Source organism: Nannospalax galili, unplaced genomic scaffold (genome assembly GCF_000622305.1).
Source record: "Nannospalax galili isolate Female #2095 unplaced genomic scaffold, S.galili_v1.0 scaffold369, whole genome shotgun sequence".
In the NCBI taxonomy this organism is placed as follows: Eukaryota; Metazoa; Chordata; class Mammalia; order Rodentia; family Spalacidae; genus Nannospalax; species Nannospalax galili.
The window spans coordinates 708,409-724,741 of NW_008360318.1; the positions used below are offsets into that span (position 1 = coordinate 708,409).

The 16,333-nt window shown below is 40.4% G+C and overlaps 1 protein-coding gene across 5 annotated transcripts in view; it reads left to right on the forward strand.

The window, feature by feature from the left end:
• Cpne4 (copine 4) overlaps window positions 1-16,333 on the forward strand; it is a 592,536-nt gene that overhangs the window by 139,853 nt on the left and 436,350 nt on the right. Inside the window, exon 1 of one of the 5 annotated variants that reach the window (XM_008825093.3) lies at window positions 16,094-16,258. The exons of the other annotated variants lie outside the window; for them this stretch is intronic. The gene's annotated coding sequence lies outside the window, so the exon portion shown is untranslated. Of the gene's footprint in view, window positions 1-16,093; window positions 16,259-16,333 lie in introns of those variants that run through there. 5 annotated transcript variants of the gene reach the window in all.

Genomic DNA, 16,333 nt, shown 5'->3' on the forward strand with positions numbered 1-16,333 from the left:
TCACAAGGCATTCCTTGTGGCTCCAGCGGTAGGGGTGTTGCCTCAGGCCTGCTGTATGGCTGTCAATAAGACTTTCACCCTAGGCTCAAGCCTGTCTCCCACAATATTCATCCCCCTATAATCTTCTCATATTGGCCCCCACTTTCCCTCTGATCCCTTTCTTCTTTCCTAATAGTCCTAATTCTACTTTCAGTCCTCACTTTGCTCCCTGATTCCACCTATAAGAGAAAATACAATATAGGTTTCTTTGAGTCTGTATTACTCATCTAACATGATGATCTCCAGGTGCATCCATTTTTGTATCAACAGCATTATCTTATTCTTTATGGCTAGATAAATACTTAGTTGTATGCATAAGCTACATCTTTATCCATTCATCTATTGGTTGTCATCTAGGTTCATTCCCAAACTTGGCTGTAGTGAGCAGCCATCACGATAATTGTAGACATAAGGTACCTCTATGGCCTGCTGACATTGGGCGTATACTGAGGGGTGCTATAGCTAGATCATATTGTAGGGATGTATAGGTATCTGTGTGATATACTGACTGTGATATGCTCAGGGATGGTATAGCTGAATCATATTGTAGTTCTGGCTTTAATTTTGAAAGAATTCCATATTAATTTCCATAGTGGTTGCAGTAAGTTACATTTACAGCTACCGTGTATAGAGCCACTCCTATTTCCTAGGTCATTTTCAGCTTTTTTCCTCCTTGATGTTGGTCATTTTGACTGAGGTAAACTAGAATCTCTTTGTGGTTCTTTTTTGCCTTTCCATGATGGCTAAAGATGTTGAATATTTTGTGTTCATGTATGCATGGAACATTTGTTCTCATCCTTTTGAAAAGTATCTGTTTCAGTTCATTTGCCCATTTGTTGATTGGATTACTTTTTTTTAGCATTAGTTATTTTTGTTCTTTACATATTTTGGGTATTAATCCTCTGTCAGATGAATAGCTGCTAAAGATTTTCCCTATTCTGTAGGCTGTCTCTTCACTCTTTTGATTTTCTTTTCCAAATAGAAGGTTTTAAGTTTGATGCAATCCCAGTTTTGTATTCTTGCTGTTGTTTCCTAAGCTATTGGCGTTCTAGTCAAGAACTCATTGCCCCCATCTATATATTGAAGTGTTTCTCCTGTTTTCCTCTAGTAGTTTCAAAGGTTCAGGCCTTATATTAAGGTCTTTGGTACACTTATTAAAGTTGATTCTTGTAGAGGGTGAGAATAGGGGTCTAGTTATAATCTATGTGTTGATATGCAGTTTTGTTAAAGAGGCTGTGCTTCTCCACCATATATTATTTGCATTTTTGTTATGAATCAAATGGTTTGTAGTTCCCTGGGTTGCTTCCTTGATCTTCAACTACTTCTGTTTTGTTTTCATTTCTGTTTTTATACCAATACCACACAGTTAAAATGGGATATCGTGATAGCTGTAGCTTTTGTTTGAGATTGTTCTATTAGGGATCTTTTGTGCTGCCATATGAATTTTTGGACTATTTTTTCTAGTTCTGTGATGAATGTCCATAGTATTTTAATGGTAAAGATACTGAACCTGTACATATACTTTTAGCAATATGCTCTTTTTATGAATGCCAGTTCTGCCAATCCATGAGCATGGAAGTTCTTTTCCATATTCTAGAGTTTCTGCAATTTGTTTCTTCAGGGTTTTATAATTTCTATTATGTATTTTACCATCTTGGTTAGGTTTGTTCCTAGGCACTTAATTCTTTCTGAGCCATTGTGAATGAGGCTTACATCCTGATTTCTATCTCAGCAGGTTCCTCATTGGTTTATAAAAAGTTACTGATTTTGTGTATTGACTTTCTATCTTGCTGCTTTGTTTAAAGTGTTTATCAGATCTAAAATGTTTGGGAAGTCTGTACAGTCTTTTAAAGACAGGATCATACCATGTGCAAGTAGGGATAGTTTTATTTCTTCTGTATTCGGGTTCCTTTTGCCTCTTTTCATGCCTTATTGCCTGGATAAAAATTCAAGCACTATATTGAATAAGAGTGAAGAGAATGTCTTTGCTGATTTCAGCGAAAATGCTTTTAGTTTTCCCCCACTGAGTATAAAGTTGGCTATGAGTTTGTCATTATTATATGCCGGATTCTGAATAAAAATCACCAGCACCTCTTAATTGCAAGTAGCAAGGTAAAGTTTTATTTCGGCTGACCAGGCTGTCTATGTCAGGAATAGAAGCAGCCCCGAGCACCAGTTGGCCAGAATATTTATAGGATTACAGAAAGCAGAACAACAAGGGGGCCAATCAGGTTTCTCCAACACAGCAAAATTTGAACATAGCAAACTTCGAATTTGCCAGTCAACCATTAGTTATTGTGTGGACTCGGGCTTGGGTAAGCAAAGCAGGTTTACAGAAGCGAGTAAGTGGTTAGTTATCTGTAGGCCTAGATTACAACACCCTGTGGTATGTGGTCAGGCCATATCTCAGAATTCAAAGTTGCTTCTTCCTTCTGGGTATCTTTCATAAGTAGGGTAAAAGGCACTTCTCCTGAAATGACTGCTTTGGGCAAAATGGAGTAACTTAGGCTAGGTTAGTTTAGCTGAGATAGTTCAGTCACGTAAAGCCTTTAAAATGTTGACATGTGATCCTTTATGACTAGTTTCTTTGGGATTTTTATCATGAAGCAATATTGACTATTGCCAAAAGCTTTTTCTTTATCTATTGAGATAATCATGTGATTTTGTTTCTGACTATAATTACATAGTACATCTAGGTTTTCATTGGCATGTTTTGAACCCTCCTTGCATCCATAGAATGACGCCAATTTAGTGATAGTGCATCAAATATTCATTTTATTGTCATTATGTTCTTATTTAGTCTGTGTATCAGAGTAACTCTGGGTTCACAGAATGAGTGTGGAAATGTTCTTTGTTTAGTGGAATAATTTGAGAAACACTGGTGTTGGTTTATCTGTGAAGATCTGGCAAAGTTCACTAGTGAATCAGTCGGATCCTGGGATCTTTTTGAGACAGGGTCTCCCTGTAGCCCCAGCTGTCCTGGAAGGAGTTTTGTTACTACATCAGTCTTACTTGTTGTCAATCTCTTTAGGTTTCTCTCAACTTCAATTCATTAGATCATATATGACTCAAAGTTTATTCGCTTATTTATTATGGATTTTGCTAGAGTATAACTTCTCAAAATGATTCATACTTATCTTTGGGATTTTAGAAAATCTGCTGTATGTTTGCCTTTTCACCTGTAACCGTCACTTTGTGTCTTCTCTCTCCTTTTGGCTGGCTGCAGTTGTCTTGCTAATCTTTTCAAAGCACACCTGCCTACTGGCATTGTTTTTCAGATGCTATTCCATTAATTTCATCTCTGATATTTATTATTTCGTTCCCTCAACATTTGCATTTGGCTTTCTGTCTTATTTTCATCATACTTTGAGTAGTCATTGTTTTTTGAAATCTCTGATTTTTTTAAGGTATAAATTTCTCCCTTAGGACTTCCTCTACTGTATCCCCTAGATCTTTGATCCATTATTTTTCCATTCTTATTTTATTCTAGGAATTTTTTAACTTCCCCATTCCGTTGATACTCCCCTGGTCATTCAAGGCACATCATTCCTCCTCCATGAGCATGGTCCTGCCATGGCTCTTGTTGATTTCTAGTTTTATTATCTTATGATCTAGTAAGACTCAAATCAATTATTTCAATTTTCCTTGCTAACACTGGCTGTGTGGCCTAAAATACTGATTTTGAAGAGCCTTCTATGAGCTGCTAGAAAGTATGTATATTCTGCAGTTGGTTGGAATATTGTTCACACATCTGATAATCCCATTTGGTCTGTAATGTTTTTGACTCCATTTTATTGTTGCTCTGTGTCTTTTTTGGTCTGGATGACCAATCTGTTTTTGAGAGTGGATATTAAACTTACCCAGTAATTTGGATATAGCTGTCCCTTCATGTTCAGTAGTATTTGTTTTGTGAAACTGGGTGCATTAATGTTCAGTGCATGTACATTTGCAATCGTGCCAGCTCCTTGATGTATTGTTCTGTTTACTAACATATGGTGACCTTTGTCTTTTCTGGCTAATTTTGGTTTTAAAAGTCTGCTTTGGAAGATATGAGCATAGCTGCTCCTGCTGGCTCCCACTTTCTGTTTGCTTGGGGTTCCACTCCCATCCTTCACTTTCAGTCTGTATATGTCTTTGAGTTGGCTGTGTTTCTTCCCAAAGAAAACAAATGAATGTTTTCTTTATTCTTATCAGCTGTTCAGTGTATTTAAATCGGAGGATAAAAATAAAGACCATTTACATTCAGGATTATAACTGAAAAGTATGATGTAATTTTTGTCAGTCTTTTGGGCCTCTAATGTACGATTCTTTCCTAATCCTCAGATGCTTGTGTCTTGTTCTACTGGAGACTCTTCTCTCCTGCTCCCTTGTCATCGTGTTTGCCTCCTCTTCTGTGTATATGACTCCTTTCAGTGTTTTCTACAGCACTGGCTTAGTTGCCATGAATTTCTTTAGTTTACACTTGTCTAGGAAGATCTTTGTTTTCTCTTAAATTTTGAAGGATAGTTTTGCCTGATAGAGTAATCTAGTTCTCATGGAGATGTGAAACATCATTCCATACTCTTCCAGTCTTCAGAATTTCTGTTAAGAAATCTGCTCTTTTCGATAGGTTTTCTTTTGTACGCCTCTCTTACAGATTTCAGTGTTCTTTCTTTATTCTTTCTGTTGACGCTTTAATTATAATATCTGAAAATGTTCTGTTTGGGATTCTAAATGCCTTTTGTTCCTAGTTATTCAACTTTCTCAAGGTTTGGGAAATTTTCTGCTAATGTGGCACTGAATAGTTGATGCCTCAGTGTCTTCTGCAACATCCCAACCATGTAAGTTTGGTCTTTTAATAATGTTCTAAAGATCTCATGTGTTATGTTGATACATTTTTTTCCTTTATTAATGCCTGAATATTCTGATTTATCAACCTTATCTTCAAGCCCCAGAACTTGCTTTGGCCTGGTCTTATCGGTTGAAGGAGGCTTTCTATTCCAATTTTTAAAACATGGTCTGATTGAATTTTTCATTTCCTGATTATTTTTCAAAACCTCTCTCTTTAATGATCTACCTATTCATATAATACATTATTTTTCTTGATTTGTTCAATTACTTGTCTATATTTTCTTAAAATTATTTATATTAGTCAGGGTTCTCTAAAGAAACAGAACTGGTAGGATGAATATATATGTATAGAGATTTATCAGCTTAACAGGATAGAGTCCAAGCAGTCTAACAATGGCTGCACCACACTGGAGAGGCTGAGAATCCGTAGTCTCTCAGTCCACAAGGCTGGATGCCTCAGTAGTCCCAGTCTGGCGCTGAAGGTCTGATGAATTCCAAAAGATCAGCTAGTCTTCAGTCTATAGCAGCAAGACGAACTCACCAGTGAGAGAGAAGGCAAGCCACAAGAAACCAGGTGTTCTCCTCTGCCATGGCCTTTTATATGGGCTGCTATAAGAAGGTAACACCCACACTCAAGGCATGTCTTCCAGCTTCAGATGATCCAATTAAGAAGATCTCTCTCATCTCAGTTAATCCCACATCCAGTCAAGTTGACATAGGATTAGCCATCACATTATTCATTGGTTATTAAAAATTATTTGAATTCCTTTTTTAATTATTTTTATTTTACGTATAGGAGTGTACTGCCTGCATGTGTGTAAGTACACCCACATTGGGCAATGCCCACAGAGGTCAGAAGAAGGCATTGGATTCCCCAAGAACTGGAGTTACAGACTGTCAGCCACCATGTAGGTGCTGGGACTCAAACCCAGGTCCCCTTGAGAGCTGCCAGTGCTCTTAAGCACTGAGCATCTCTCCAGCCCCATTGTTTGAATTCTTTATCTGGCATTTCATTCACTTCGAGTCTTTGGTGTCAGGTGCCGGAGAATAATGGTGTTTTGGAGGAGTCATGTTGACTTGTCTTTTCATATGTGCTGTAGTTCTTCGTTGAGATTTGCACATCTAGTGGAGAACGTTTTAGAGAACAGCCTTCTCTTGACAGTGTATTTTAGGAGATTAGATTGTTTTGAAGTATTGAATATGTTTCCAGTTGGATATTGTGGAGAGTCTTTCTTATTTGGTGGTGACAGGTGTATTTTGATGTAGCGTGTATTGTGTCAGAATCTGAGAGTCCTGCTTTCTCTATTGGTATCACAAGACTAGGGTGTGTTTACTAGATTAGGCAAGTGGGTTACAGACAACAGAGTATATGGGGTTCAACCTCTGTGATTTCTCCTCTGTTTTTTTTTTTGTCTTTTTGTCTTTTTGAGACAGGGTCTCCCTGTAGCCCCAGCTGTCCTGGAACCACTATGTAGACCAGGCTGGCCTTGAACTCACAGAGATCTGCCTGCCTCTGCCTCTCGAGTCTGGGATTAAAGGTGTGTGCCACCATGCCTGGCTTTTTCCTTTATTTTTATCAATAATATATAACTTGAAAGGGTTATTTAAAGGCTATTTAATGAATTTATTCTTCACAACAGGAATGGTGCAGAAATCAGGTAAACCGAAAAGTTTAAAAAGATGATTTAAAAAATGGGGGATGTGAGACAAAAACCAGAATATAAAGAACTGAAAAGTGAGAAAGCTAGAAAATGAAGGCTGTACCTTAAAAAGAGAAAGTGATGGCCAAGGATATGATTCTGTGAATATGAGCACTTTCTCTACAAGCATGAGGACCCAAGTTCAAATCCCCAACACCTTAAAAAAGGGACATGGCTGTGCATGCCTGCACCCCCAAGCACTGCAGCCAGAGACAGGCAAATCCCAAGAGCTTGCTGGCCAGTCAGTGTGGCCAAGCAGGAGAGCCTCTGGTTCAGTAAGATACTTTGTCTTAAGTAAGTAAGCCAGAGAACAATAGAGGAAGTCAACTAATGTCTTCCTCTGCCCTCCACATGCACATGTACAGGTGCACACACCCACATACTTGTGTGCATGTCCCACAGGCATACACCACATACATACACGCAAAACACATGTCATACCCAAATGAGAGAGAATAAATAATTTGATTATTATTAGAGTAGAAGAAAGAGTAACACACACACATACATATGAATATATATGTTCATATATATATGACAAGAAAAACAGATGTCAGCAAATATAAAAATAGAAAGAGGTTTGCTTTTAAACAAATGTCTACATTGGGGTGGTCATTTGGACAAGAGCTGATAATCACTATTTCTCCCAGTCTCCCCTTTTCCTGTCTTTTCTTGGATTACACACTCCTTGAAGAGAGTAAAGCCTGGTGGGTATTTACCTATTATTTTTGTTGTTATTTGCCAGTTGCAGTGGAAATGGCTTGGGGCCAGAGCTGGATGAATAGCTTTGTTTCCATCCCTCTTGCTTGGAACCAATGTTCCCCAGGTAGGGGTTTACTCTGGATGGATTAGCTGAGTGAATCCCCAGGCCCCACTAACATCAAGTTCCACTGGATCCCAGAAGCCCCTGTGATGCCCACATGGAGAGTGGGTCAACTAAGCATAAACAGTGGAGGGAGCATGGGTTCCATGCCCACAACTACGGTTTTCTTTCTTTTTTAAAAAAAATATTATTAATATCACTTGAATCAAGGTCAGACTCTGTCACCCACGCTGGCCCTGAACTCACAGGAATCTTCCTGCCTCCGTCTCCACGTGTGTAGGCATTGCAGTGTGAGTCACCATGCTCAGCTTAGGTCTATGGTTTTCTGAGGTCCAGCCCTGTATACAGTTTGTAGGTGTCTGCTCAGTCTCCTGACCTCTTTAGCTAGCACCTGGAGCTGCCAGTCTTAAAGTGAGTGCCACTCCTTTCCAAGTTTACTACCCCAATCCCACCAAGTAATTCCAAGATCAGCTAAGTTAGAATGCCCTTTGGGTCGGCATCTGTTTCTGCCTATTTTGCCCACTAATCTCTCTTTTCCTTTCTGTCAGCCGTCTCCTCTCCTGATGCATTCTTCTTTATTTTTACAAACTTTTTATTGAATTTTTGTGCATTTTATACATAAAATCATCTTTACGCCCCCTTCCCCTTTCCCTGGGGTCCCTCCCCATCCCCCCCCCCACCAAACTGGAGTTCATACATTCTGTCATTTGTGTTAAGGCCTATCATGTAATGTTAGTGTCCCCAGATGTCCCTCAGTGCAAGTTCATCCACTGGGATCTAGTCAGCCTATCTGGAGTCCCTCCCTTTAAGAAGATGAGCTCTTCCTCACCCAGCAGTAATCACCTGCCGATAATTCTGCAACTAAGATTGGGGCCTGCTGCCCATTTCCACAGGTCTGTGCTGGGTTTTTTTCTGCTTGAGTTTGCATGGATCTTGTACTCGATACATTCTTCTTAACTCTCTGTTCCAGTAATCGGAGTCTCTGGGTCTACCCAAGTTCATTGTCTATGGTCACCCAACTCTCTGACAAGTTGTTTCCATGATGTTTTAGTCAAATTGCAGAGAAGGTGGAAGGTCCTACTTGCTTCTAGTCCACCACATTTACTGGTTATTTATTTATTCATTCATTTAGTTAGTTTTGCTGAGGACTGAAGCCAGGACCTTGGGCATGCATGGCAAAGATATTTTTCCCTTATTTTTAAAGATGAATAGTCAGGTATTGTGACTCACCTCTCCAATTCCAGCACTTGGAGGGTTGAAGCAAGAGAATTGCTGCAAGTCTGAGGCCAGCCTGGGCTAATAGCAAGTTCCAGATCAACCTGGGATACAGAGTTAGAGCCTGTCTCAAAAACAATAATGACTAATATATAAACATAAATGACAGTGATGGATAGCTTATTGTATAGTGAACAGGCTGGAAAACAGACGCCACAGCGTTTCTCTTATTCTGTTTTTCCTGACTTTCTGTTAAAACTGTTCGTTTTACTATAACTTGGAGGAGTAAACTAGGTAAGTAAAGATTACAGTTATGAGAATGAGACCCAGAGTACAGATTAATAAAGGGCTCTTTCTGAAAGTGGGGGATTCCAAAAGTCCAGAAGTCTGTGATGGTAGGGAGCTGTAAGTTTGGGAGAAGACTCAGGGAGAAGGGAATAAATGGCATGATTTTCAGGGGCACCAGATGAGTTCAGAGAATTTTGGGAGGTATGTGGTTTAAGTCCCCGCTTACCTCTTTTTCCTTGAAACATCTTAAACAGCTAACCATCAGAAAGGCTGTATAACATAGTGGTTAAAGACCTTCATTTCAGCCCCTGAACAGTTACTGGATTTTTGTCTGTTTGGTGGTATTGCTTTGTGGCTGGGTATCTGTGTGCAGTGTTTGTCCCACTTTAAGCTGCAGTTACTTCCCTGGGAAAAGGTCCTCTTCACTGGGACCCATAGCATTATCCTGTGGCTCTGATGACTTAATTGCTGAATGCTTGGCAGATATGTAAGGCTTTAAAAATATTATGTGGATTTAGTGGGGGTGATTAAAATTAGCAATAATCCTATAAAATATTAAAATATTCCTGGAGAGATGGCTCAGCAGTTAAGAACACTGGTTGTTCTTGCAGAAGACACGGGTTCGTATCCCAGCACCCACGTGGCAGCTAACAACTGTCCTTAACTGCAGTCTCAGAGGATCTGACAGCCTCTTCTGACCTTTACGGGCATTGCACAACACTTGCCTACATGCAGGCAATACATGCATACACATTAAATAAAAATAATAAAATTAAAAAAATACTGCCTATAGATCAGGTAATCTGCTGAGAACTGTATGTAGATTCATTCATTAAATCTGAAGACTACAAACGGGAATTGTTATTTCTTTTGCCTTAAAGACTGTAAAGCTGAGACACAGATTCATGCAAACTGCTGAAGATCATACAGCCAGTGAATCTGAGTAGGGATTCAAACACACTTACTCCAATGCTAGGTCCACACTCACTTATGTGGTTTTTCTACATGCGTTCTGGAGCTCAAACTGAGGTGTTCGAGCTTGCACAACAAGCACTTTAATGGTAGGTATTTCCCCAGCCCCCATACTTAAAAAAAAAAGATTTAAAAAACTAAATACATTATTTATTTCTTTAGAGAGGGCTCACACACCTGTGGAGGTCAACTTGTAGGCATTGATTCTTTCCTTCCATCACGTAGGACCTGAGGATTGAACTCTGGCTTCAAGGCATGGCGGCAAGCACCTTTATCCATTGAGTCAATTTGCTGCCCCCATCCTCTGTTTGTTCTTAATCTGCTGCTGAAGATGTGATCCATTGGCCATCAAGATCAAGAGCATCTTAGGCCCCACTTTAGACTCTTGAAATAGAAACCACAATTTAACAAGCTCCACTAGAGAATGGCAATCAGGTAAAACCTGAGAAGCACTGCTCTAGTGTGGAATCTTTGGGCAGATGCACCACCATGCCTTACTGACCCCTATGTGGTGCTTGCTACCTAAGAATGATAGATCTACTGTTAACCTAGAGTAGATCAAGGGATGTGAACTAGGAAAAGGATGAACAGGTATCTGTGGAGTAGTAGCTCCTGACTTTTCTCTGGGCAATTGCATGGGTGTTCGCAGCCTCCGCTCTCCAGCATAGCACCAGGCATCTAGCAGATCCCCCATACACAGTTATGGAATTGAGATTGAAATTTTGCATGGCGGGTAACATCCAGCACACCGCCTTCCTTGGATTTACTGTGACATTTTAAAGGCTGAATAATGCCCCTGCAAGCAGAACAGTGATTATGCACTCATTCTTAACAGTTTTAAGACTAGCTCTGCTCAATTGGTTCCCCTGTGAGCTCCAGCTGATTTCCTTCCCTCTTGAGCTCTCTATTGTCTTGGTGTTGTTTGTAACTCATTCAGAAACTAATTAAGTTTCAGGATCAGTATGTCCTGTAAGAGAGTGTGGATATGCTGAAGTGGTGGTTTTTTTTTTTATAACTTAAATTATCTGAGTAGAAGGACAATTATAATTTACTTCTAAAATTGGCCAAAAGTCGGCTTTCATCACAATAATTCTCAGCAGACATTAGTCTCTGTAAAACCAGGGTATTGTATGAAAGGCAACAAAGAGGATTTAAATAGGCCATGGAAAATGTATTGATAATCTGGCCATATTAATCCTGTTCTCTAGCAGAGTGTGAAATTACTTGTTTACTCCACTTTTCCAAGACCATGGAAGTAGCTGATCACTCATTGACAGGGCCATATTCTGTGATCACCTTTCAGTCATGAGCTTCAGCTGGACCAAGACCAAACAATTTTACTTCAGTGGCCTGTGTGTCTCCAAAGGTCAGGGTCACTGTTCCCTCTGGGCATGCTCAGGTATTCACGTACTCCAGTATATCTGGATTTCATTTCCACTTGGACAGAGAGATCCGCCAGAGACCTGAGTATAATGGCGAGGAGTTGGGAAACTCACCTTTAGTCACTCTAGATTTCTTTCCTATACCCAATATCCTGAGATGAAGGTGGGGTTGGTGTCATCACAGGTTTACAGATATTCTCAAGATGATAATAAGGTTTAAGGGATGCAATAGATAGAAGAAATAGCCCCCGATTCAAAGGAATATATGTATGTGATGCACAGAAACACATAAGCACACATATACATATATGCCTACATGTACATACAAACACCCTAGAGTACCTCGTGAATCTGTTCATTATCATCTGTTGCTCCATAATCATATTACCAAAACCAGAGAATAGTTGTCACCCTGTTTCTGTGGTCCAGGCTTATGTCATAAGCTACTTTTATTTACTGTTTCAGAGTCTTGCAAGGCTGTAACCTGGGTACCGGCCAGGGCTGCTGTCTCATCTGAAGTTTGATTGGGAAATGATACATCTGTGAGCTCACATGTTTGTTGGAAAATTCCTTTCCTTTGAGTGTATATGACTCAATTTCTTGTTAGCCATTGGCTGAAGTCTGTTTTTAGTTCCTTGCCTAAGTCCTTTTTATCAAAGCCAATAGGGGCCAGAGTTTTATGAACAAGATGGTGTCACTAACTAATGCAGCAAAATTGCTAAACAGCCATTCCATTCCTTTTGCCGTATTTTATGTTAAAAGCAAATTACAGGCCCACCCTCACTTGAGAGAAGGCCACACAGTACATGAATACCAGGAAGTAGGCATCTACCATAGAGATGAGAGCAAGAGACAGAAACTGGTCAAGTAGGGCAGGGACCCTAAAGCAGCAGTTCCAAGAATGTCCTTGCTGGAGGCCAGGAATGCCGGAAGACCATCCTGGTTCCTGTTCCTTTGCTAGCTCCTAAGTGAACACCTCTGCCTGAAAGCTATACTTGACTGTGATCAAAACTGAGACAAGGCACTGGGGTACCTGGTTGGGCCACTGGACTGGCCAGCTCATTCTCCTTCCCATACTTCATTCCAGTTGCTGATCTAAATCTTTTAAAACACCCACAGATTAGCAGCTTGACGGTACTTTCTTTCCTAGGACCCCCTCCTGCTGTACAAGGGCTCTCTCTCTCTCTCTCTCTCCTCTCTCTCTCTCTCTCTATCTCTCTCTCACTGTCAAGATTGACTGATTGATTGATATGAGTATGTGTATGTGCCTTCATGAGTTTACACCATGTGTGTACAGGTGCCTGCGGACCCTAGAAGAAGGTATCAGATCACCTGGAACTGATGTTATGGGCCATTGTGAGCTACTGAATGCAGGTGCTGGGAACGGAGCCATTTCTCCAGCCTCCGTTCTCTCTTTTAAGCTCCTACCTATGAGTCTATAATAAACTTCTTTCTCAAACTTGCCTTCTGAGGTCTGTGAATTTCATTCTTTGTATTTGTGAGACAAGAACCTAAAAGCCAGTGGGACTTTGGTGATCCTCAAGTTTCTGGGACTCTATCCCCCTAAAAAAGGCTCCATAGTTCTCGAAGACACCCTAGCATTCCCACATCAATGTCACTTCTGGCTTTCTTTCCCGCCGTACTGCTCTAATGTAGTTCTCTTCTAAGGAGAAAATAGAATCATCTCTGTTGACTTTTTACTAAAATGAACATTTATAGTGATTTGTCCAGAGTTAAGAAAACCGATAGGCAGGCTTCCACTGTGGTGAAATAGACTCTGTTGGTACTCTGCTTGGATCTCCTTTATCCAGTTAGTGTATCATCTCCCAATAGTAGTAAGTGTTGACTTCTAATGGCTCAAAACTGCCTTGTTCCTGGAGAATGGGGAAAGACTCTGAATTTATACCTTCCCAACCCCAGCATGACTGATACATGGGTCTAGAAGAAGCTGAACTTCTTCTCTAAGGTAAGTCAAAACCTGGTGAAAGCTACATTCTGGAGCCCCATGGAAGGATGAAGCTGCACTCTACCCAAGACCCCCTTCTTCCTTCCCTTCCCTTCCCTTCCCTTCCCTTCCCTTCCCTTCCCTTCCCTTCCCTGTTCAATTAACCAAGTGTATCTGCATTCTTTCCATTCCTATAATGCTTTGCTTCTATGACACCCACCTTAGTAAGATGGGCAAGAAAGCATTGCTAACTCATGACCCTAAAGTGGTAAGGGGCGGGGCGGGGACATGAGAGCCAAGGCTTAGAGGTTGCGTTGTCTGCCGGATAGAACCTGTGGTCCAGGAGAGAAGCTGAGAAGAAATACGCTGTGTCCTCTCTCCCCCTTTCCAGGTCTGTATCACTTTAGTCAAACTTGACAGTTAAGTTGCCAGCAATGTGCTTGCAATCAATGAAGGTCAGCCTTTTAGAGCCCTTAGCACAAGGAAGGGCAATCAATAGAGAGGGGGAGAATAATTAACGACTAGCATAATGGTTTTATATAATCACATGCTTTTCTCTTCTCCAGTCCACCTGTCATAATTGGTACCAGACTACTCTTTAGTGAGTACTTATTCCATCATTTCCACTTCCCAGCTCCAAGTAATTCAAATCTTTCCCACTGCTTAAAAGAAAAATCGGAGAAACTCTAGAGTATATATTCCATTAATTCAAAAATATCTGAACATGTGCAGGCAGTTTGTTTACTCATTTATAAACTGTTTAAACTTATAATTGTTGGGCCGGTGATGGAGCTTGCTTAAGTGCTTGCCTAACATGCATGAAGTCCTAGTTCAATACCAAGTACCACATAAGCTGTAGTTGTGGGGCATGGCAGTAATCCTGGCACTTTGGAGAGAGAAACAGGGGAATCAGGAGTTCAAGGTGGTTCTCAATCAAATAGGGTGTTCAAGGACAGCCTGGACTACATGAGAGCCTGTCTAAAATCAAATAATAAATGAGTAAGTTAGTTTACTATTGTTATCTAATATTTCAGTATGTAGTTTACCCTTAATGTGAGATATGTCATTAATAGTTGTATACGATACTCATATTTGAAGAAGTTCTGATAATTTTCAATTGTTTTGGGCAACTTTGTACACATATAATAATCTTGCTACCATTTTAAAGCAGATGAGGTGGCCGGCTCATACTGGGAGCAGACTTCTTGTCTCTTTGACATGGTGGTTTCTTGTCTGCCTGACTGTATTACATTCAATCAGCGATGTCTTAGCAGTAATCTATTTGTGGAGGTAGGATAGCTAAAACTACATGTCATCATCTGATGCCCACTTAACAAGATACATGTGAAAAAAGTGTTGTAAGCTGAAAACAGGTAACTGAGGGCAAATGAGACTGTGGAGCCATCTGTACTGTGGGATTCCAGCAGTTTCCATCAGATCACTTGTGAATCACACACGTCACATGACCATTTGACATATGGACCCAGATGTGGCTTCTGTGAAATATGTGATTCCCAGGAGCCAAGCACAGCTTTGGAAAGAACACTGATAAAAGAATAAATGACAGGTCCTTGGAAGTAAAAAACTCAGCCTCACAGTGTCAGGAGAACAGGCACCATTGTTTTAGTATCTGCTTTGTGAACCTGTGAGAAATAGTAGCTCATGCATATGGCTCCTCAGGTAAACTGATGATTTGAGAAGTGGCCATGTGGTATAAGAGGGAGGTCCAACCAGATGTTATAGACATCAAAGGCAGAAGGTCTTTAAAGGAATGGGCGGAACTCTTAAAGTAGTAGTGAGAAATCTAAGATATTTCTTGCTGATTGTAGGAGATAAATGATTTTTCTCCTGAGAAAATCCAGTTCAGATGAATAATAGCAACCACTTTACAAGCATTTGCTATGGACCCAATAGTGTACAAAGTGCTTACAGACATTATTTTATATACTCTTTACAGAAACTCTTCATGCTGGGTGTTACCATCCTGCGGGTTAGAAGTCTTTTTTAGTGTTCATGTGAAGAGAGGAGCTAGGGTTTAAGGATTCAAACCTACAACTACTTTTCTGTTTGATAAAGCATTTTGCATTATACCTCACAATTAAGACTGGCATTAGGGAAGATACCCTACTCTCTGGAGAATGTTTGTTTCCTCTTTATGGAGGCTGTGCATCTGGAAGGAGATTGGTGTGGTCGTGTACCTGTAAAGGGATAGTTAGACCAGATAAGGCTGGATCCTAGAGACAGAGAGCCATCAGAATGGCAGGAGAGCACTGTGGATTCAAGGAACCCATCAGTGCATTGGGGAGTCAGAGTTCAGGAAAATACTGTTGGAAAGATAAACAGTTCTTCTTAAAAAGATGCCAAACAGAGTCCCAAACATGCTTCCCAACGTGCCATTCACAAGCCCTCTCCATCCGAGCCGATTCTTTCTTCCCCTCCCTTTGCTTTGTAATGGATTTCGTTGCAGCCGTGCTTTGTCTCTCGTGTTGCCCACAACTTTTAAAAATACAGGGACAATAATTTATTAAGCGGTGGATTTACAATCTGCTTGCTTTCTATATTAGAGTAACATTTGTTTCAAAATAGGAAATATGACTGTGTGGAGGTTGATGTAAATTAAGGATGTTTGTTGAATCCATTGTTCCTTGGTAGGTTTGAGTGTTTGTGTAGTTGAAGGTTTTACATGTTGTAAATAGAACTGGGCTGGGAGGTAGGGTGCTGGCTTGCAGTTCCAGCTCTGCCATTAGAATAATTATGTGACACGGGCAAGCAGCCAATCTGCTCTGAGCTTGAATTTTCTAATACGTACAAACAAATGTCCCCAAGTCCCTATTAGCATTCAGTTTGGTAGAAGACAGAGCTGCCTTCATCCTCAGACTAATTCCAACACTTTTAAAACAGAATTGCAATTTCCCTCAATCGCAAATTCACCTTACCTGACTTTTTAGAGCTGGGCTTGGCAAATATTTTCTGACTACACAGTAAATATTTCAGGCCCTCTTGGCCCTGCAGGCTCTGTTTCAACTGCTCAGTTCAGCCACTGAAGTAAGAGCAACCGCAGATAGTAAGTAAATGAATGTACATGCCTGTGCATCAGAAAAACCGTCCTGGCGTGTCTCTCTATGTATGTGTGTCTCTG